Below are 23046 nucleotides of genomic sequence, written 5' to 3'. Positions count from 1 at the left end.
CGGACTGCACGCGCTCAGACCCCTGCATGTCATGTACCTGGAATATTTTCGGGATTTCTGACCCCCTTTTTCCTTCCCAGCGGTGTGTTTTTAAACAAGCAGGTGAGCCGTGACTGGCATCATCAAAATCTCTGACATACCCACACACACACCCACACGCGCGCACACACACACACACACACCACACACACAACACACACATATATGGATATGCACGGACACGAAGGTCGATATGGTTTTTTTTAAACATTTGCCCTCCATTGTGAGAAATAAGGTGAGAACACCGGTTACTCATCCACACACCCACGCACGCGCGGAGCGGACTCTGAACGAGCGGATTTGAGTCGTTTTCCTTGCTGCTGGCTGCAAAGTTGCGAAGAAATCTGGGGACTTGAATCGTGACAGCATGGATGGATTTGGTGCGTTTTTCGGCGCATTTGGCGTCCGTCGCCCCCCCAGGATATGGTGCTGCTGGAAGGTGTTCTTTCTGCTCAGCGTCTTTTTTCACAACTACCTGAGCTCCTTGCTGGACTGTCCGCCCACCTGCACCTGCTCGCCCACAGAGATCTACTGCAATAAGTCCGACAACAGCAAAATCTTCCCGCTGTCTTTCCAGGGCACCGGGAGCGCCGGGAACAGTACCGGAGCATCGAGGACCTTTTCCAGAACATCACCTCCATGTAAGTGCTGCTGCCGCTTTAGATCTAAGCTCTCGGAAACGTCCTAAAGCTGTGTGCCTTGAATTAGACCTGCTTGTGGAATTACACTACAGCGGCTTTGTTTGAAGAATTTAGGTTTTCTGTCAGTTCATGGGCAAAACAAACCTTTACACCTTCCTGTTTATCTGCAGAACAGAGAAAAACTTCAGGAATTCATCCATAAAATATGTGCTGGTATCAAACTGAAAATGTTTCTAAGTTTTTATTTTATTTCAGATAGCCAATTACAGAATAGTCTACCAATTAAGCTATCTGTAAACGTTAAACCATTATGTACAAAAAAATTGACTGAAAGTGGTCACAACCCTGCCTTATTTTAAGCTTGAATTAAATTTAACCATGGACATGAAAAGCCAAAATTCTATACCATTTAAATAAGATGAAATTGGACAATTGTGTTTGTAGTACAGAGTGAAGCATTTGGAATCCAGACTTAAGCCTGAGAGTACAGCAGAACAATCCACCAAATGGAGGTTGTTCAACTTTTTCTGAAATTGTCTAAATCCATACATCAACTACTCTAATCTGTGTACACTAGCCTATACAGGCCTGCTGTATGCCCTGGTCAACTAGTTATGTACTACATGACACTGGGCACCATAGGCAACCACCCTTCCTTAAAAACTAGGAGAGGCCTGAGTCTTATTTTAACTATGTCTTCTTCTGTACAGGCAACTTCAAAGAAAGGCTTTCTGATACTGAGCCTGTTGAGTCAGACACTAAATCTCTTATCACTAATGCAAGAGCAAACAGAAGAGCATAAGCAACATTCAGGTCTTTGGTCTTTAGAGGATCATATTTAATAATAATAATAATAATAATAATAATAATAATTTATTTGTAGAGCATTTTTAAGTTTAAGGTTTACAAGTGTTAAAACAATAATAATATTTAGTTGTTTAATGTAAATTTCACCTGAAATGTTTAAGGAGTTTTTTAAGGGAAGGGATTCTGTTCCCAAGTCATGGTCGAACATTTAGTGAGATATTCTTTACATAATCCTTTGGCAATAGCTAGTTCCGATATCAGTGCCAGTCAAACCTGTGTTTAGTGCTCAGTTAATAGCAGAATAAACCAGGACCCTGGACATCAATATGAGCAAAAAAAAAAAAAATCTATTTTGCTCTCAGAAAAATATTTATTTCCTTCTTTTCTTGAAAGCCCCTATAAGACACATTTAGGTACCTCAAGATGTGGCAGATTCCTTAGAAAATACTGTACCTGTATAAATGTGATTTAACCAACCTGAATCCTTTCTTGGTCAGGATGACCTTGATGAAAATCTTTTAGAATGCTCCAATTGTGCAGCAAGTCCCCATCAGTCCATGTCTAAACAGTGGATGTTGGAAAAGCCTAAAATATGTTCCTTCGCCTTTTTCTTTGAATGCTCAACTGTCTCACTTCTTGAATTAAGTGCAGCAGAAAAAGCTTTTTTGTCCCTTTAAATGTGATTATCTCTGTTCCCCGTCACTTGCTGAGTATCTGTAAGTAACTTCTTTTTCATCCTTTGATGACAGAGAATAGAACAGCCTGAGAGGTAATAAGCCCAAATATCTTCAAATAGCTTTTTCTTTTGCGATAAAAGCAGTCGTGACTCAGTTGCTCATAAGCACAAATCTAAGTCTAAATTTCAGTTTCCTTGGGATGAACCACCAACCAGTGATCCAAATATCCGTGACAGCCCGATATTGCCTTGGTGGGCACTGAATACAAAGCACAGCAGACCCAAATGGCTCTAGATATCCTATTTTCTTTGGGAGAGCAGCCTAAGAACCACCAGAATGTCCCTTGAGAAACCCTACGTCCTTTGAATGAGAAAGGCACAAAAAGACCTCAAAATTGCAATGCATCAGGGTTTGATAGGATTTTTGGGTTAGGTGTTCGACAGTTTTATGACTAAACCAGAGACGGCTGTCCAAGTTTGATCAAGTCCCCCGCAGTCAGATCTCTTTGTGTGTGTCATTTAATCTGTGTGCCTCCTCATACAGCTGCAAATCTCCCTCCACTTCAGACTGTTGTTAAATCAGATTAAAGAAAGTAGTTTTCAGTGTCTTATTAAAGATGTGCAGGTAGCCAGCATCAGCTGATGGTAACAGTAGGGTTTAAACTGATATTTTCTGAAGTTAATAACTGTTGAGTTGTTTTATCTGTGTTACACTGAGTTGGACTCGTCACATTCTGCAGGACATTGGGTTGACTGTGTGATGTACTGTCCCATTAAGTTGCCAGCGTTACATCTGTTAATGAACAGACAATAAAGATTAGCTCTCTTGCTTTTCTAAAGCTAACTTTAGTTTGCTTAAAACATGGGCTCACATTTGTTCCACTGTCCTCTGTCTGTGTGAAAATACATCCTGGCTGTTGTGTCTAGGATTATTACCGGTGTTTTGTCTCCTGGAAAGTTTACCTCCGCTACACCTCAGTAAGGATTCATTGTTGGTGGAAACATAAGCTTCAAATCTGCTTCGTTTGAACTTTAGATACATTCCTGAAAATAATGATTTCCAGCAAGAGTGCTCTTTTAACATACATACAGCTTATCAGTATTGTATTCAAGATAGACTAGAATCCACAGAACACAAGCAGAACCAGGACATGGTCCTGCTATGCTTACGAGAAATGTGTCATTAGTAGCAGATGGCTTAATTGAAAATGTTAAACGAATGATTAATGTTTATATAGTAACAGCAGCGCTGACTACCCATGAGCTTGTCAGTATTTTGGTTCTGACCAATCAGGGACTGGTACCAGTTTAAGACTAGTCACTGGTACATTTCCAAACTAACAATACATGACTGTACTGCAAACTGTCTCTTGAGTTAAAACCGGTAACCATCAAGTTTACACTGAGAACATGTAGTGAAGCTTTGTTATAATGGTTTTATATAACCATTATAACCTTTAACCCCCTAGTGTTTAGTCTTGCTTTGCTTGCCTTTATCTGAATGTTTAGAACTGATTATTTTTCAAATGTCGATATTATGGAGAGAGAGATTAAATGAAAATACGTGCAACGTATATATATTTTCTTTATCCCACTAGAAAGTTAACCCTTTTGGAGTAACTCTCCCCAGAGAAACCCACTCACCAAATTGACGTCACCACTTCCTAAAGGAGGTAGATAAAAGGCCTTGTTGTCTTTTGTCTAACCCTCTTCTAAAAAAAAAACTCTCTTGAAACTAAACGTATACGCTCTCGTTAACTTCCTTACTTTTGAAATTCCGATCTTTTCTCCGTTTTGTACTTTAAATTTCCTTCAGACGAGCTGAGAAAGCTACTCTTTGAATCCCCAATTTTCTTAGCGGGAGATTTGATTTTGATTTTGATTTGTTTGGAGCTGCCTGGGGTGAAACTTAATTAAATAGCCTATATTCCCGGGGCCTCGCGAACCTACGGCGAATGTGTGAGTTTATTTGATTTTGTTGTTGCAACCTCATCCGATCGTTTTGAACAACTTTGGACCAGAAACTCAGAAGCCGTTCATTTCTTGCCTTGAATGAACGAAGCCACGGATCCAACAGGAGTCTGGAGTGTGTTCCGCTGAGCTATAGTGACACCAAACGAACTCAGATCAGAGTGCAAGCCTGGGGCTGACGGCCCGTCGCTGCAAGCGTTTCCCGCAAAGGACTCCGGAACAAATCCACCGGTTGGTTACTGTACGGTATGGCTCTGGCTCAATTCACTTCACTGTGCTTTGGCGGTGGTGTGAAAGTAGACAGCAATGTTGACAGGGTGTCAAGATAAAAGATCAACATTTTTACATTAATTTTCTTTCGCCACCTTGTAGTAGTGTGCGCCAGCACTCAGAGGCTGTAGTCCTTCAGGTCATTGTTTTAAAACTGGCTGTACCTGTATCCCCATGCTCCTCGCTACATACTCTCTTATTTAGCATAACGCACGCACGCACGCACGCACGCACGCACGCACGCACAGGCTGTCTCTACTCGTCAGTTTTCCATCTCCCACTGCATTCTGCATGTCAACAGCACCAACGGTCGGAGTGTGAGTGCTTAAGATGTGAGCTGTCACTGCTTCCTTGAAAAGCAGAATCCCTTCTGCAGCTCAGTGTGAGCCTGTTCGGATCGTCTGTCCGTGTGAATTCAACCTTGTTGATGCTCGTAGTGAAATGAACGTGATCTTCATACTTCCAGTGACTCATAAGAGTCATAGAGAGGGGAAGTCCAGGATTTGGAGAGTGCGCACAAACTGATACCTCACAGTAAAGAACTTATTGTGGTAGCACTGCTTTTTCTAAAGCAAATTTACTACAAATCCTGTACACTTTGGATAACTGCTGACCATTTTCAATGCAATTAAACATTTTTCACCTTACAGTCAGCCACTGATTTACATTCATTTCACTACAAGTTGCAAGTCAACTTGTAGAGACTAGAAACCGGTTTGATATAGATATTCCATCACATTATAGTCATCAAACTAAACTTAGTGCTGAAACAATTATTGAAATCTTGATAATAGAGGAATCATTCAAGTCACTGACAAAAACGATATTTGCTGTCTCCAGTTTGTCCAACGTGAGGACTGATTTGTGTCTGTTTAATACGAGTGGAAAGTGAATATCTTTTGGATTGGTGTTAGACTGTTGGCATGTTTCACTTTTGTCCTGACGTTACATAATCTTTTAATCAAAAAATAATCAACTGATAATCAAACAGTTGGTTGATGTTATGTGTTGATGACTACTGGCAGATATAGCATTGTTAGATTTTTTATCAACTGATCAATATCAGCATTGACCCCCCAAATTTTGTGCCATTATTATTAATGATAATGTAATCTTTGACAATGACCAGTGAATGCATACTTGAGATGAATTATCTTTCTCACCCAAGAGTCAAGTCTGTATTGAAAGTGATTTGTAGAAAACTTGTGAAAACATGAAAACTCTTGTATGTTCTTCAAAGATTGGAGAACCATTTTCAGGTGCTGCCCAGCAGAATTTTGTTAAGAGTGTGTATTGAAATCCTTGTGGGTCTTTGGACACATGCAGGTAGTCTTTATGCACCCTGCTGTGTAAAGTTCACTGTGTTGGCAGTATTACAATGTGCTCCTCGGTTTTTTTGGAGGGTAAAAATAGAGCGTTTGTTCTTCTTACTGCAAGGATTTCTTGAGCTTCAGCAGGGATCCACTCCTCCTGTCCTCCTCAGTGTCCCTCCTTCTGATGCTGTGTGAAGCCTTTCAGCTGGCAGCAGTCAACACATCCCAGTGCATTAGGATCACATAGCATAGCAATGATTGGAAATGAAATGGCAAAAAAGAAGAGCTGTAACTTCAAAATTGGTGCACGGAGAAAGAAGATCAGTTATATTATGAAGACGTCTTTACCCACCCCCAACAGAGGTGGAGAAAGAAAGAACAAGAAGAAATAGAGAACTTAAAGAGGTCTTTGATGTGATAGATGCTGATTATTATGGTAAGAACAAAACCTCAGTTCATTATTGATCCATTTTGCTGCGAGAATTTGTGGAGAAGAAAAGAAACTGCTGCAACAGTGATTTCTGACTCCTGTTTCCACCCACCACCATGTGTAGGAGAGTGCAACACTGGGCTGCTTCCACACTGAGTGCTTGTTTATCACGCTAGTCACAGAGAATTTAGTGAAATGAGCGGAAAACCCAGGAAATGAGAAGCACTCTGTGAAAAGGAGGCTTTGTTTTTTATTTAATGTCTTGAGAAGGAACAGAGGGAGGGAGAGACAGAATATTGGAGGACAGAAATACACTGCGTGTGAACAGATGTGGTGGGTGAAAGAGAGAGAGAGGTGGTAAATGTTAGAGAAAAGGAGATGAAAGGCAAGGCGAAATGGGCAGCAAGTGGGAAAGTATTGTACTAAAATCAGCACCGCATACATGGACAGCTCCCTGTCACACACACACACACACACACACACACACACACACACACACACACACACACAGTTATTCTCCATCACTTCCTTTTCATTTCACCAAATGAAACAAGCTGGGCTGTATTTTGTGCTCCCATTAAGATCTGACATTTAAGCGTCAGAACATTCAGTGGGGTTAACACGCTTGTGTAAACAGGTCTTGGCGTGGGTATAATCTCCTGAAGGAACATAAATTCAGTCTCGTGCAGGTTGAGCTTAGTGTGGTGGCTTGACATACACTGAGATATTTAGATCTGTGATGCATCCAACTAAATGTCAGATGAGAGGAATGGCAAGAAAAGCTGCATGTCATACAAGTCATGCAAGTGAATGTGCGTGCGAAGGGAGAAGAGAAAGGGACCCAGGACTGAGCCCTGTCAAACCCCTGTTACCAGGCTGCGTGGTTCAGACAACAATCTAATCAGATCAGCACCAGTGTATATGCTGGCTGATCATCATGTTTGAGGTGAGAACAGTGTCTCCATTATATATTTTGTCCACCAGAGAGCTCTGACGCTCTGACGTCCATTTGTACACTGCAAAATATATCCCATATGCTGGTCACATTATTTTAAAATAACAAATAATTAGTTTATAAACTCATTATAATGCAGATAAATATCACATGGCTCCTCAACAAACCTGGAATCGTGCATTCCGGAATAAAATCACAGTACACATTGCACAAAGAGGGTCCTGAAGCTCTTTTTGCCTCAGGACCCTCTAGAAGGTCAATCAGGCCATGACCTCTAGTGGGATCTAGTCCTGCTAAAAGTTTAGGTTTATTTGCCCATGTTCAGGTATTTGTCTGAATGAATGGAATTTTGTTTGTGGGGTTTAAATCACTGCAAAATAATAATAATAATAAATTAAATTTGTATAGTGCTTTTCTCGAACTCAAAGTCGCTTTACAGAGCAGATAAAGAAGCATGACAACAAAGGGCTACGGATAGGCAGAGTTGAAGAGATGGGTCTTAAGGTGGGACTGGAAAATGGTGAGGGACTCAGAGGTGCGGATCTCATGTGAGAGGGAGTTCCAGAGCCTGGGAGCTGCCATGGAAAAGGCTCTTTCCCCAAAACTGCGGAGCTTGGACTTGGGGATGCAGAGGAGACCAGCTGAGGTGGATCTGAGGGACTGTGAGGGTTGGTAGGGGGAGAGGAGGACAGAGATGTATGAAGGGGCCAGGTGGTGAATGGCTTTGTAGGTAATGACTAGGATTTTGGATGTGATCCGGTGAGAAATGGGAAGCCAGTGTAGTTGTTTTAGGACTGGAGTGATGTGGTGCCAGGATTTGGAGCGGGTGATGAGTCATACGGCTGAGTTCAGGACCAGCTGGAGTCTTTTTATGTAGGTTGAGCTGATACCAAGGAGTAGTGAGTTGCAATAGTCCAGCTGTGAGGAGATGAAGGCTTGAATGAGTCTTTCAGCAGCAGAGGGTGTGAGTGAGGGTCTGATTTTGGCAACATTGCAAAGGTGAAAGAAGGAGGTTTTAATGACATGACAGATGTGGGGCTCAAGGGAGAGGGTTGAATCAAAAATCACACTGAGGCTGAGGGCCTGGGGAGATGGGGAGACAATGGTGCCGTCGATGGTGAGAGTGGGGTTATTGGCTTTGCTGAGAGTGGATTTGGAGCCTATGAGGAGGAATTCTGTTTTATTGCTGTTTAGTTTGAGGAAGTTGTGTTGCATCCAGGTTTTAATAGCTGACAGACAGCAGTTGATGTGGGAGAGGGGGAGATTGTGGGGGGATTTGGTGCTGAGGTAGATCTGGGTGTCATCGGCATAACAGTGGAAGTTCAGGTTGAAGTGGTGGAGTATCTGACCAAGGGGGAGGATGTAGATGATGAAGAGAAGGGGGCCGAGTACGGAGCCTTGGGGAACACCTTGGGTGACTGTGACTGTAGCAGAGGTGTGGTTATGAAGAGAGATGAAGTGGGATCTGTTGGAAAGGTAGGAACGGAGTCAGGTGAGTGCAGTACCTTCGATACCAAGGTCTTTGAGTCTGGTGAGCAGGATGTTATGGCTCACGGAATCGAAGGAAGAATAAGGATGTTAAGGGAACCGGTGTCAGCGGAAGTGAGGAGGTCCTTGAAGACTTTGAGGAGAGCAGTTTCTGTGCTGTGGAGGGGGCGAAAACCAGATTGGAAGGGTTCAGATTGGTATTGGCATGAAGATGAGTTTGTAATTGTGAGGCAACTATACGTTCAAGGGTTTTAGACAGAAAGGGGAGGTTGGATATTGGGCGGTAGTTATTAAGGGAAGAGGGATCCAGACCAAGGACTGGGGTGACAGTGGCAGTTTTGAAAGCAGAGGGGACGGTTCCAAGGGACAGTGAGGAGTTGAAGAGGTTAGTGAGGTAGGGGGAAAGGACGGGGAGGCATGACTTCATGAGAGGAGTAGGGAGGGAGTCAAGTGAGCAGGTAGTGGGTTTGGAAGAGCTGATGAGTTTAGAGATTTCAGGAGTGGGAGAGGAGGCAGTGTGGAGGAGGAGGAGGGAGGTCAGGCGGGATAGGGGGAAGAGGGTCCGTGGTAGGTGCTGGAGTAGATACTGGGAGGTCAGATGCAGGGGATAGAGATTGATAAATAGTGTTGAATTTAACAGCGAAAAAGTGAAGGAATGAGTTGCAGAGATCCGGAGTAGAGGTAGGGAGGGTGTTGGTCCGAGGCTTGATGAGGTTGGTCATTGTGGAGAAGAGGGTTCTGGGGTTATGACAGGGGTTGGTGAAGATGGAGGAGAGTTAGGCAGATTTGGCAGCAATGAGGGCATCTTTGTAGGCAATGAGGTGGAGTTTATAGGCTTCATGGTGGACTGTGAGAGATGACTTTTTTGTCAGACGTTCAAGTTGGCGGCCAGTTTGTTTCGTTTTCCGGAGTGCAGGTGTGTACCAGGGTGACGAGGTGTTAAAGGTGACGGTATACATACAAAACAGCTGACCTTGTTGGAGAGTGTTGTTTGAACTGTGTTCTACTGAAGTATCACCATCTCCCCCAGTCACTGTGTTTAGAGTCCATTCCAGGATGGTGTCACTTTTCCTTCCAACTCTCTACTCATCAGCCCCACAGATTTTCCTCATGTTTCTGACCAGCAGCCACATGATCACATGTCCCTCTGTGACACAAGTAAATGCTGGATGTGTGAACATATCTTCAGAAGACTGCTAGGGATGGATCAGGTATGCAAAAAGATCCTTTCCAAGGTGTGTTGTGGATGAGAACTTGCAGTAAACACGGTTGACTACTGCTGGTGTATCACTATATCTGTAGCTCTCCTCTAAGTGTGTAGAGTGAACAGTAGATTTGTGTTGCATTGCTGGAATGACTTTCATTTCATTCTGTATACTTTTCTGCAAAAAGGGAAAAAATGCCTATTGCTGAAGAGAACTGTGTGAAGAGTTTTAAAAAAGTGAACTCGTATATAGAAATGCGACTTAGCAATTGTAAATAACTGCATATCCTCACCACCCGAGCACTCAGTGCCTGTCAGAGTAAGTGATAATGTTAGCCTGGCGAAGCATCAAAGTTTCTGAAACGTGTACTTTTAAATAATTATCAGCGGAATGGTTTGGAATGTAATTAACTTTATGATGAAACAGGGTGAGTGTTCAATGTTGTGACCTCGCCATGTCAGCTTGGGTCTGTTCAAAAAATAAAAAGAATGCCCCTCTCTCCCCCCTCTCTGATGCCTAAGCAGAATGAATGAGCCGTTGTGCTTACGCTGTGTTAAAATATTCAATAACATTAGCAGCCATTATGTACCATGTCAATGTGACAGCCCACATCATGTCAGCCACAGTGCTGTGTGTGTGTGTGTGTGTGTGTGTGTGTGTGTGTGTGTGTGAGGATGTGTAAAGGATTAGGCAGTCTGGGATGAGATGCTGTTAAGACGTTAATGTGACACTGAGTTTTAGTTGGCTATTTTCATCCTCTGGGCTCATCAGCACTTAGTGGGGAGCTGACTGAAATAATTAAAAGACATTTTAAAATAATCTGAACCATGTGTGTCATTTATATTTAATTTTTCATTTGAACAGGTTAATAAGGATCAAGGAAATACCCCACAGAAGCCTTAGAGTATGGCCCTGTTGATAATCAAACATTCCACCTATCAGATACCAAATGATGCCAGGTGCTGCTGCTGCTGCTGCTGATTAGCAACATGCAGCTAGTGGCGCAGGAGGAAGGAACATTGAGTAAAGTAACTGAGAAGACAAAGGCAAGGTTTCAGAAATGTAGGGGACTCAGGTCAGGGGTTCTTCAACCATACAAAAATTGTGAATAATGAATGTTGAGACTGAGATAAGGCCCATTCAGGAACAAGAAATAACTCCCACAAAGACTTAAGCTGATGATAAACGGGGCAACATTTAGAGCAGGTATAGACTCAGAGTACCGTAAATCTTTCCAGGCCACTGTCAATCAGATACGGTACAAGTACATCACACCTACACAGTTACAATGAAGCAGATTTTGAATGTATAACTAATAGCTACGTTTTTTCCTGAACGTAAACTTTGATTGTTCATTTAGTTGTGATTGTTGATATTTTATTTCATGAATAAATACTTTTAAATACATTAAATACATTAAAGTTATTACATTATTACATTACATTATCTGTTTTTATGTGTCACCATTTTTAGTTGTCATCTGCCATGTTTACTAGACCTCATTTCAGCACCAGAAGCTGTCCTCAGTGTGACCCATCATGATAAGCTGGGTGGATGGCACAATATCACCTACAGATAAGGTTCATGAAAGTGTTTTGTAATGTGTAATGCGTCATTTGTTTGTGCATTATTAATTTAAGAATCTACAATAACTCCCATACTGCGTGTGGCTATTAAATAACCAAAATAACTCCTTTTGGAGTGAAGAGACCATCACACTGACTTTCATGACGCTCCAACGAACACATTAAACACTGGGGAAAAAAACTGTGTCCTCCTCTTCCTCTTTATTATTTATGAAGCGCATTATGACATAGTGTCAATGACTGAGGATCAATGCTGTGACCATGTCAATATTAAAATGCTGTCAATTATGAAAATGAAAAAGGAGTCCATATTTTCTTCAGTAATGCACTAATGCTGGCTGACAATGTCAATAACTTCTGGAATTATGGATCACAAACAGGTCAGAGGGATGTCTGATGGGTCAGTGTTTACAAGGCCAGCACCTCAGGCTGATCACCACTTTTTGTTAGATGAGCAGTATTTGGTTTAAACCAGCTTTGAAATAGAGCAAACACATCGCAGTGTGTAATGTCTGGCTCCTTATGGTTTTTGCCACGTTGGACTTCATTTTAGCAATGCTGTCATGTTCCCAGATCTCAAAAGAATAATAGAAAACAAAAAGTTGTAATAAGCCAGAATATTCATGTAAACTTAGTTCCTTAGTACCTTCACTGTAGGGACAGATGTACAGCATTTGGATTGTTGTCGGTACATTCTGTAATCTGTAAGCGTGCATTTGTACATGTCCTTTATTGAACAAGTGTGGGCACAGCATTTGTGTTTGTGTGTATATATGTGTGTGTGTGTGAAAGGGAACAAGAGTGAAGTAGGTCCTGTATTCCAACCCAGTGATTGCCAGTTACACGTACTGAGTGTGTGTGCAGAAGGTGATGATGTGTGGTTTATAGTGTGTCAGTATGCTGCATCAGCCTGTGTGTGAGACAAAGAGAGAATGTGTGTATGTGTAGTTTACACTGATCTATGAATCCTTGCGGTTCATGGCAATGAATCACTCCCTGCAGCAACCCACACAATAAGGTCACCACACACATATACACATGCACGCACGCACAAACACGCACACACTGTACTTCTTTATCGGTGCAGAGACATTGATTATAGTGTTCCAGTCTGTGCTATCAGTTCAGTGTTAATAATGGAGGATAGTGACAAGGATGTAATGTAAAGCGAACCATGAAGCTTACATTATCAGTCAGGTCAGTGTTATAGGTTTTGTTCCGCAGGGTAAATAAAGCTTATCTCACTCACAAGATATGTGAGGGGAAAGTAGCAAACAGCACCCCAGCTGGCTGCGCAGATTCGTCCTAATAATGAATGTGGTTCAGTGTTTCCCCTAGGATTTTTTTCAGGGTTGGTGGTAGACACCCCGAGACTACTAGTGCCGTGGAGCGGGAGTGTTACGGATGCAAGGTGTCGTCGTAGACGCGGCGCACTAAATTTTTGCCTGTTTAGGCTCGTCACCTTCTCTGTTCCTCTTACACATGTTTACCTCCAAAGTTACTGCCTCCTGATGGAGCTTGCTACAGTTATTCAGATATTGGGTGATGAGACCATGGATAGAGCCTTATGAAATCCATTTTAATTTCTGGCCATTATTCTGTAAAAGTTGTTTCCCAAATTCTGTGTTTTCCGTTTCCGTCTTTTACAATTTATAACACATGGTCAGGTCACAAAATTTCAAAAATGCAATAAGAAATGTAACATACTGAATCATTATCAATGAATTTAATATATTATACAATATAGAAATGTGCATCTGCGTGTGGGTGTCGCTAAGCGCTAAGCCCCGCCCTCACTGAAACATGATGCAGAGAGGCCAGACGCATGTAAACACCAAAACATAGTTTTTCTGTTCATTTGGCTTAAGTGCTGTGGGCAAAAAATGCTTACGATGCTGAGAAATGCCTGCTTTTTATAAATTGCATCAATATTTTGGCAGATTCCATGATATTCTGTGTTTTACGCTTAATTGCATTTTTATTGTCAAATTCGGGGACTGCCCTCCCAAAACAATGGTAGGAGAAACAGTGTGGTTGGAACTGTGAGGACAGGTTGTGTTTCATCTTTCTCATCGAGTCGTGCCACGTGGAAATTAAACAAAATGATAAATTCAGCCGGTGCTCGTCTCCTGTCTGTGGGATTATGCTGCATTCCCATTTCCCGAGTTGGGAAGTCGTTCTTCCGACTTCAGTGTGTTCATGTGCTTTAAGTTGGGTTATGGAAACAACATGGATGCTACTGCAAAGATGTGGTGGATTATCATTGTCATCCAACTATGCTGAAACAGTTTGAAGCTTTCTATTACAAAGTTATTTTTTGTCCCAGAGTTGTTACTGCACCAGTACCTGAAACCACTAAAATATTGCTTGTACTGCAAATACTGCTAATAAATGACAAATACTGCTAATAAATTAATAAATCTACTTCATTCTACATGGACAGCAAACTAACTGTTATAACTTAATACCCTATTACAAATGACAAATATATAATTATTTATATATATGTAGGCTTATAATTAATATGTGGTAAAAAGTACGCTAAAGTGTTGCTTGTGTGTCTTGCGTTTGCATTTGTGTGTGGTTTGAAGGGATACGTGCAAGTGTGATCTGTATGTGTGTGACACACATGCACAGTTTCCTCCTATATAAAGGGTTAATTTATTGTTAATTAGAGCCACAATATTAAGAAACTGGCAGCATCTGTGTCCGGGTGTGTCTCTCTCATTGCTGTCTTCCTACCTCCACTGCACATGACTCTGCTGCAGCAGCTGAGCTGTGTGCACTGGGTCCAGCAACATTCTGGTTCTGAACAGATGAATACATGATACAAAGGAGAACAGAAATACCTCATCTAAGTATTGCATGCGAGTGCCTGCAGTAGAAGCCAAGTTCCACCCTACCTAAGGATTAATTACACACTGTAGCCTATGTGTGCATGTATTTAATGTTTTATTTTAAAATAGGCCTATGACTAGCTACTTTTGTTATAAGTAAAGTTCACTACAAATGCAGTAAATGGCTATATCTATATATATATATATATATATATATATATATATATATATATATATATATATATATATATAGATATAGCTGTATAGATTCAATAACAGAAACTAACATATATACATAGCTATTTAAAATACGCTAGTTGGTTAAGTTTAGGCTACTGTTTATTACAATATAGATTGCTGTAGAGTCCTTTTTTGCGTTCTCTAACTTTTTCAGCACCACCTTTCCTTTTATTACGATCCAGTATCTAGCTATGGTTTTCTGTTGTGACAGTAGTAACCTAGCTTTACTGACAATCAGCTCGTTGCACTGTCTCTGACGATGTGTTTGATTGAGTAACAGTGTACTGACTCTGCCTGCACACCCTGGGAGAACTGCTGCTCTTTCGTACTAAAACAAAGACTCCTCCAAACTTCATTAAAACTGCTACGCAGCTGTCACATAAATATACACTCACCGGCCACTTTATTAGGTACACCTGCTCAATTGCTTGTTAACACAAATAGCTAATCAGCCAATCACATGGCAGCCACTCAATGGCTTTAAGCATGTAGATGTAGTCTAGAAAAGTTGCTGAAGTTCAAATTGAGCATCAGAATGGGGAAGAAAGGGGATTTAAGTGACTTTGAAAGTGGCATGGTTGTTGGTGCCAGACGGGCTGCTCTGAGTATTTCAGAAACTGCTGATCTGCTGGGATTTTCATGCACAACCATCTCTAGGGTTTACAGAGAATGGTCTGAAAAAAAGAGAAAATATCCAGTGAAAATGCCTTCTTGCTGTCAGAGATCAGAGGAGAATGGGCAGACTGGTTGGAGATGACAGAAAGGCAACAGTAACTCAAATATCCATTCGTTATAACCAAGCTGTGCAGAACACCATCTCTGAACGCACAACACGTCGAACCTTGAAGCAGATGGGCTACAGCAGCAGAAGACCTCCTGTCAGCCAAGAACAGGAAACTGAGGCTGTGTGAAATGTTTTTCACTACACATGGTCATCTCCTGATGTCAGCACTCTGAAGATGGCTGTACACTCTCTTATAACCCACTCACAGGTATAAAACTGGTAAGGGATTGTTCACCTAAAAATATTATCACATAATGAAATGAATAATCACCATTTCCTGATTAATTATCCAGTCCTGGGTTGAAACTTCATTTATGGCGAGACATCCCTGTTTTCCTGAGAAAAGAGAAATAGGAAGTAATACTTTTAAAATCACAGGAAAACCTTCAACCCTAGGCCATGGGTCACTCATTAGAAAAAGACTCCCACTAAGACTAGATCTGTAATAGATGTAGTGTGTGAGTCTTGACAGATACATGAGAGGCCGTCACGCTTGGTGCTGGGCTGTAAAACCTTGAGAGAAATGGACTCCTCCAGCAGCACTTCCAGTCTGAAGCAAAAGCTGATATTTTCTGCTCAATTCAGAGCTGGACATGAGAGCTGATTTGACTGCACTCACAGTTGACATCATGTTTTTTTACGTCCCGCCATGTCACACGTCACCATCTGCCACCAAACCCCACAGAAATGGATTGTCTAACTCATGTCGAAATGATTTTATTCAAAGTCACACCCGGCTGTCGATGACAGAATCACAGAGCCTGGCCTCATGCATACAAACATAACTTGTGCTTCTACTGAATAGGTGTGTCTGAGAGAGAAAGAATGACACAGGAAGATACAGAGTGTATGGAGAGTAATGTCCCACGTACCCTTGAATTAAAATCTCATCAGATTTTTGCTCATCAATAATTCTTATTGCTTAATTTTTAGGATAATAAAAACATAGATAGGGTTTAAAATGAGTTAGCCTGCAGCCTGTCTTCCCCAGAAAAACAACCAAATAGGTTGTTTGTTCAGCTCATTATTATGACCCATATTTACGTTTATTGTGGCAAAGACCTCTGGTAGCAAAGGAGGAAGTAGGGTGATTATTATACAAAATAATTATTATAAATAGCGACAAAGTCCGTGTAAGGGGGTGGATGGATGGATGTGTCAAATGAGTTATTTTTAATTTTAGGTTAAATAGCGTTACTGACTTGTGTCACATGATTAATGTTTCGTCACATGTATGAAGTCATGTGATATACGTCCCGTGACTTATGTAATGTACTTATTTTAACCCAAACCACAATATTTTCCTAAACCTTACAAAGCAGTTTTGTTGCCTAAACCTAACTAAACTGCGACTGTTTCACCACGCATTTAATGTCATGTGACTGCATCATGTGACTTACGTAATGTAGTTAAGGTCCAGTCACCTGTCGGGAAAAGCTCATATGTGTTGTTTTGAGAGAAATGGATAAATGATCTGTTTTGTTGTTTGGGTTGGAGGAATTGTTGCTTGAGTTGATTGATGATTTGCCACAAGCCTGTTCCTAAATTGTCTCTGGAGCTATTGTTCAACTAACAATTTCCAAGCCCAGAGTTAGCTAGATGACAACCAAGACACTTCAAGAGGAACCCATACATGAAGTCATTTACAGGTACAAATGAATCTGAACACTGCTGTACCACAGCAATAATCAATATTTTAATATTGACAATGGATCACATGACTGCGCCTCCCCTCAGCCCAAAAGACCTTTATAGCTTCTTTCTACTTACAGTTTTGGATCAGCTTCCAGTGGCAGCAGGCTGTTTTTTTGTGACAAAGCTCTGACAAGCCCACCGCACACGACCTGCTCAGCGGCAAACAGCTGACAGACACAGTTAGAGATGAGCTGGTGAACACAGTGGGGTATTTAGCAGCTAAAGAGCCAGATATTTCCCTCAGGAGCTGGGGGAGACTAACAGAGACAAAGGGAGACATTCATCAGGTGGACACAAGCACAACTCCAAATGAATGCTAATGTCTCATTGCTGGATGTAAATAACACATTCACGATGGCAACTTTAAACAGTGATAATATGTCTGATTGATTCACTGCCCCCAAATGTGTAAAAAACAGCTAATGCTAATTATAACGATAATGGATACTGTACTGTTTAATCATAGTTAATGATTTAAAGTGAAATTAAAATAAATACTTTTTAACAATAGTTCATGACGGTTATCATTCTGGCCTGAAAATTTTCGTATGAGGTAATGAATAACAGCACAAAGAAGGACCTCCAATCCTAAATTATTAGTGATGACGGGATTACAAAATGGTTTATCAGAATGGCGTTGTCTCTGCTAGTCTTATACCACCACTATGAGAATGCTTTCATAGAGAACTTAACTGACCAACTGGTTTTCAATGTAATGTGTGTACACATTGAAGCTCATACACACAGTGTCCTTACTCCCCTCTTGAGTGAAGAATTGAGGCTAGAAATTGCTACAATTGCTAGTCTCTGATCACAAACACATTATCTTAAGAGTGACTCTCTGTGTGTGTGTGTGTGTGTGTGTGTGTGTGTGTGTGTGTGTGTGTGTGTGTGTGTGTGTATGTTGGTTGCAGTCTAAATCACAGTGAACAGAAAAGGCAATTTGTTCAGCCAGAGCCCCTGTTGTGTTGATAAGCTGGTCACACTAACCACTGTCTGCCCCCAGCTCTCTCTCTCTCCGTCTCTCTCTCTCTGTCTGGCTCCGAGCCCACCTTAGCTTCCAGCATGTTTAAATCCAGGCTGAACCTGGCTGCAAAACAGCTGAGCCAGCCTTGGTTCACAACAGCCTGAAGCAGAACACAAGCTTCCAAATTCATCCAGCGTCAATGCTCAGTGATTCTGGAGAGAATCAATCTTCTGTACATCTGCACAGCATTAGTTTGAATGGCATTTATACATGACTTACTTTGCGTAAGTCACGTATAAATGACCAGTAATACCATGTAGAATGACAACATAGTCTTGTGATGAAATGTCCTTGGCAGGGTCTGAAATTTACTTTTTTCACTGTCTGCCACTGTGGCAAAAGCTTACACCTGAACACATGAGTTACCTCCCGTAGTCCGGCTGGTGCTGCTGGCAAGCTAACCTGCTGTCACTCAGGGCACACTGGCTGTCACGGACTCTTCCGGACTGGAAGTTTTGTTTCAAACACTGTCACAGATATTCCCTGAGCTGATTGGTGGCTGTGTGTGATCGCCACAATACGCTAACCTTGCTGCATGTGTCTTTCTGTTGTGCATTAGCCCGATGATGGGTGCTAATTTCAGACCCTGGTCCTTGGTATTAGGTATAAATCATTACAACTTCCTTTTAAATGATTAATCCACATGAACGACTTTTAGAATATTTGCTCTGAGCTAGTGTCCGTCCATCCGCACATTCATTTCTCACTGTATCTTGTGCGGGGTTACGGGGTGTGTTGAGGATTTTTGTTGACTGAAATAGTTGCTGTTTTGTTGAACTGACTCTTCAAGTCCTTTCAGCTATTTCACCTCAACTGGCACTTTGTCCTTTTGTTTTAACTGACCTTATAAGTTCTTCCAGTGCTACAGCTACAACTTTAATTCCTCTACGTTTTTCAATATAGTGTTTTACTTCCTCTCTCAGTTTGGACTGACCTTAACTTCTTTCAGCAGACATTTCAACTCCAGTCAGCTCTTTGGATTCAACCACAACTTTAATGATTCACACTTTACACTTTTTTGAACTTTTGAAAGTCCTATATCAATTTATTTTGTTATTATTAATTTTAAGTCCTATAAAACAGGGGGTGCTGTGTTCAGTTTGGTAACATTATGACATTTCATATTGACATATATTTAACAAATAGTAATAATGGGGTCATTTATCAGTGACAGATTTTTATATTTATATGAATATATATGAAGGTTTAAATATATTGCTATCAGTGTGTTTCCTTCCTGCTGTAAACCATTTGTCAGCAGGTGAAATTCTGTGCTCGTCTCCTTAAATGAAGATATTTCTTTGGACTGCCCTGACAGGAAAATTAAACTTTTCTGCTCCAGGCATGTTTTGTTTTTTGTTCCCACTTTTTTTTTCACTTCAAATGTTTTTTTTTATTTAAATTTTGTCTTATTAAGAGATGCTCAGTTTGTTCTGTTTTGGCTTGAAGCTGTTCGGGTTTTTCATTCATGCTTGAGTTTCTCATCTGGACTAACGCTTGGTGTGAACATGAAATGATTTAGCTTCAGCAAATTCCTAGACACACACACACTGCAAAACAGTTTCCAGTTTCCTAGCTAAATAAAAAGGCCCAGCAAAGCATTCAAGCCTTTTACTAAAAAGTAAAAAAAAAAGAGAGGAAAATACAACACAATTATTAATTCAAGAGTGTCATAAAATTACAATTTATTTATTTAGGACTAAGGACACTGGAGAGGCTGACCCTGTAAAACAGCACTTTATGGTATGATACCGTACTACTGAAAAACAAGGCTATGGCTGTGGATAGACATTGACCAACTCCTTCCCATAGATCCCTTGGTATACCAACACGCTTTTTGCCTTAGTTGTGTGATTGCACTACCACGTTTACATAAGCAGATAAAGGGAGTTGCTTGTTGCTCAGAAACTAAGCCAACCAAGCCAGTAAAATGATAATTGCATTCTAATGTGAATTTGTTCATCCTAGAACAAATTCAAACTTTTCACACCCAGCTGTATCTTCACACATCTTGAATTTGTTTGCAATCGCGCTGCCCTGGACCCACGTGTTGGATCAAAAGACTGATCAACCAACAAACCAAATCATTGTGTTATCTCCAAAAACATTCATCTTGAGAAGAAAAATATACACAGGGTTTTCCCACCAAGCATTCTGGCAAATATGCATAAACAAGTCCAAACCCTGCATCAGCAGTCACTGTTTCAGAAACAACAGTCAGTGAATGAAGGAAAAAACTCATTGCAGCTAGTTTCCCCACTGTTCTTAATATATTTATGACAGTTCACAGCATGAAACGTAATTTATCTGTGTGAGGGAGTAACTTTAACATGAGGTTTTAACAATGTCTGCTTGTGCAGTAAATCTCATACATGGCTATAAGCAGGTTAGATATGAACACGTCTCCTGGGTGGATTAATGACTTGGGACAAGATGAAGTGCCTCAGAGCTCCAGCTGCTGCGGGTCTCTGCCGAGAGAAATTACACACAGAGCTGCATTACGAATTAAAAAGCATGCATTTCCTCCATAATGAATTGAACATCATGTCTGGTGTCTTTTATGGACTCCCTTGTACATTTATCAACCAGTGAGAGTGACTGATGATATAAACTGTAGTAGAGCGCAGGCCCTGGTCTGTGGAAGACTGGGCCACAAAGTGCCAGTGTACTGGTTCTATAAGTGATTGTGTTCAGATAGATTAGTAATAATGGCTTAATATGTTCAATAGAAAAGCAAAACCTATAGATAAGTGAATCAACAGGAAATGTTCTTCTTCTACTCACAAGAAGAACGACAGCATCAGTCACTTCAAGTGGCCAAAACAATAGTTGTGTTTGACTTCATGAGGCGCTTCGCAGTGCTGACTTAACCTGATGGTTAGAAATCTTGTCCGACTTTGGCCGGCGCTGCCAATCGTCACCATGTCACATGACATTTTCTGAGTCTGGCCTCTGTAGTTGCTTTTCTCCTGCTGCACAAAGTAGAAACCGCCTTTTGCCTGATCTTGTGACATTTGCAAAGGCAAATCAGCCACTGTTCTAAGCTCACACACGCTATGGGAAGTAGAATGTGTCAGACTTGAAGGCAGTGTTTATATACCCCACCCTGCAGTCGCCAGCAGCCCACGTTTCACTATCGAGACGGCGAAAGTCAGACGCATCTCGAATGCACCTAACATCAGTTTACATGCAAGTGACAAAACCCTCTAGTGGTCGTGGGAATGGCAACATGAGCGAAGGAGGAAGTTAGTTGACGTTATTATAGATCACAAAAGCCTTGTACACACTACACAATTTTTGTCCGATTTGCTGTGATCAGGGGATAATCAGCGATCGATTGGTGGTCGCCAGTCATCATGTGTGAACTACTAAACGACACATCAAAACGGCTCCCTGACACATCACAGACGTCTGCCAGATATCTGGCACGCCAAATATCTGGAGGAGTCGGCCGACAAAACACTTTTTACTCCCCTCCAGCTCTTTCTGTAGCTCAGACGATCCCTGCTACCTGCGTGTGCTGATCCATACTTTCACCCAGATTCTTTGTCTTTATAACTGTTATCTTTATAATAACAAACAACAGCTGCTTCGTGTGTAGGTTTGCCTCATTTCTCGTTTCAAAATTCACACGTTTTCTTGACAAAACGTGGTTTGGAGACCAGCGTCGGGGGACACAGCCGCTGTCAGCTCGTATAGTGTGACCCCCTGTCACCGATCAGTCACGTAGTATGAACGCCACAACAACTCCAGGACTCCCGTCACAAGACGGCAAGTTGTGTAGTGTGAACGGCACGGCCATCGGCCAACGCTGACAGTCTTGTTGTCTGCACGAGCCTTAAGTCCACGTAGGGAGGAGGTGAGGGTGCATGGATAGGTCAACAAAACATGGAACTTTAACACGGGAGGGCATTTTTTGTTACCCACACCTAACTAAATCTTATTCATGGCTTTGTCACATGAAACTGATTTTTCCCCCAACGGTGATGGTAACATTTTTGGAAGACACAGACAGATGTTGTCCTTGTGATAGGCAAACTATGTATTTTGTTGTTAAATTTGTTGGACTTGTTGGTCTGTCTGCTGCTTGGTGCTGAGCAGGTAGTGTACAGTGGGTTTATGGCATAAAACCAAATCAACAAGCTGAAGGAGGTTAAAACACTCCACTCTGCTGGTGGAAATTACGGAGTTAGTGATAATTCTCTGTGGGCTTTTCACTATGAGTGACTCCTTTCACATTACACATGGTCATTTGATCTACTATTAATATAAAACCATTGATCAGTGTAGCTTTAAAAAATAGAATAATATCCCTATCGTCATGTTCACTTTCAGGCACTAGCATAAATGATGGGGTCATATTATACTATATGTATATATATATATATAAACTAGTCTTGATGTGTTTTCACTGTAAGAAAAGATTTTATTCATCCAACAGCAACTCCTTCCAGGCATATTCTTCCATTCTACATGAAAAGAAAGAAAACAATTAAATTAATAAAAAAACAATTACATACAGTACAGCAAATACTAATGGTTGCCTACTATAGAAGCATGTCTACATGGCACTGACATTAATCAGTGTCACATTCTGGGGACTAATTATAGACATGTCTCTTTCACTGTCCCCTGCGTTTGCTTTGTTTTTCTTAGATACATCTGACTGTTCATTTATTCATTTACTGTGAAAATCTGACAATATAGTAGTATTAAACTACTACAATAAAGTTTTTTTGTCTCCCAGATTAAAGCTGAGATGCTTATTTCTAAAATTCTCAACTTTATTCCTTTGACCAGTCTGGCCTCCCAGGCTTTAACTCTACTTCTTTTTTTCTTGATTTATTATTTCAGAGTTGAATCCCTGAAGTTATTTTTCCCTCAACTCCCTCCACCAGCTTTTACAAGATAAATTAGTTGCACTTTAAAGTACTTTCCTTGTGCCGTAGCCATATGTATACATTTGGAGCTCAAGCCCTGGAATAGCAGCACTGTATCTAGTTAATTTATAATTTCACTAAAACAAAAAAACACAAGACCATTTCCTTTAAAATGTACACACTGGCCAGAAAAGAAACTGAG

General features: G+C 41.1%; 1 pseudogene; it reads left to right on the top strand.

Moving 5' to 3' along the window:
- Positions 1-259: 259 nt before the first annotated feature.
- The window catches only part of LOC119894384, a 309889-nt pseudogene continuing 287102 nt past the window's right edge, over positions 260-23046 (top strand).

This window comes from Micropterus salmoides, unplaced genomic scaffold, assembly GCF_014851395.1.
Source record: "Micropterus salmoides isolate LMB-PRFRI ecotype aquatic unplaced genomic scaffold, ASM1485139v1 Ms_hic_scaffold_8, whole genome shotgun sequence".
Lineage (NCBI taxonomy): Eukaryota > Metazoa > Chordata > Actinopteri > Centrarchiformes > Centrarchidae > Micropterus > Micropterus salmoides.
The sequence above is the reverse complement of the archived record's forward strand: the minus strand, read 5'-3'. Positions and strand labels throughout refer to the sequence as shown.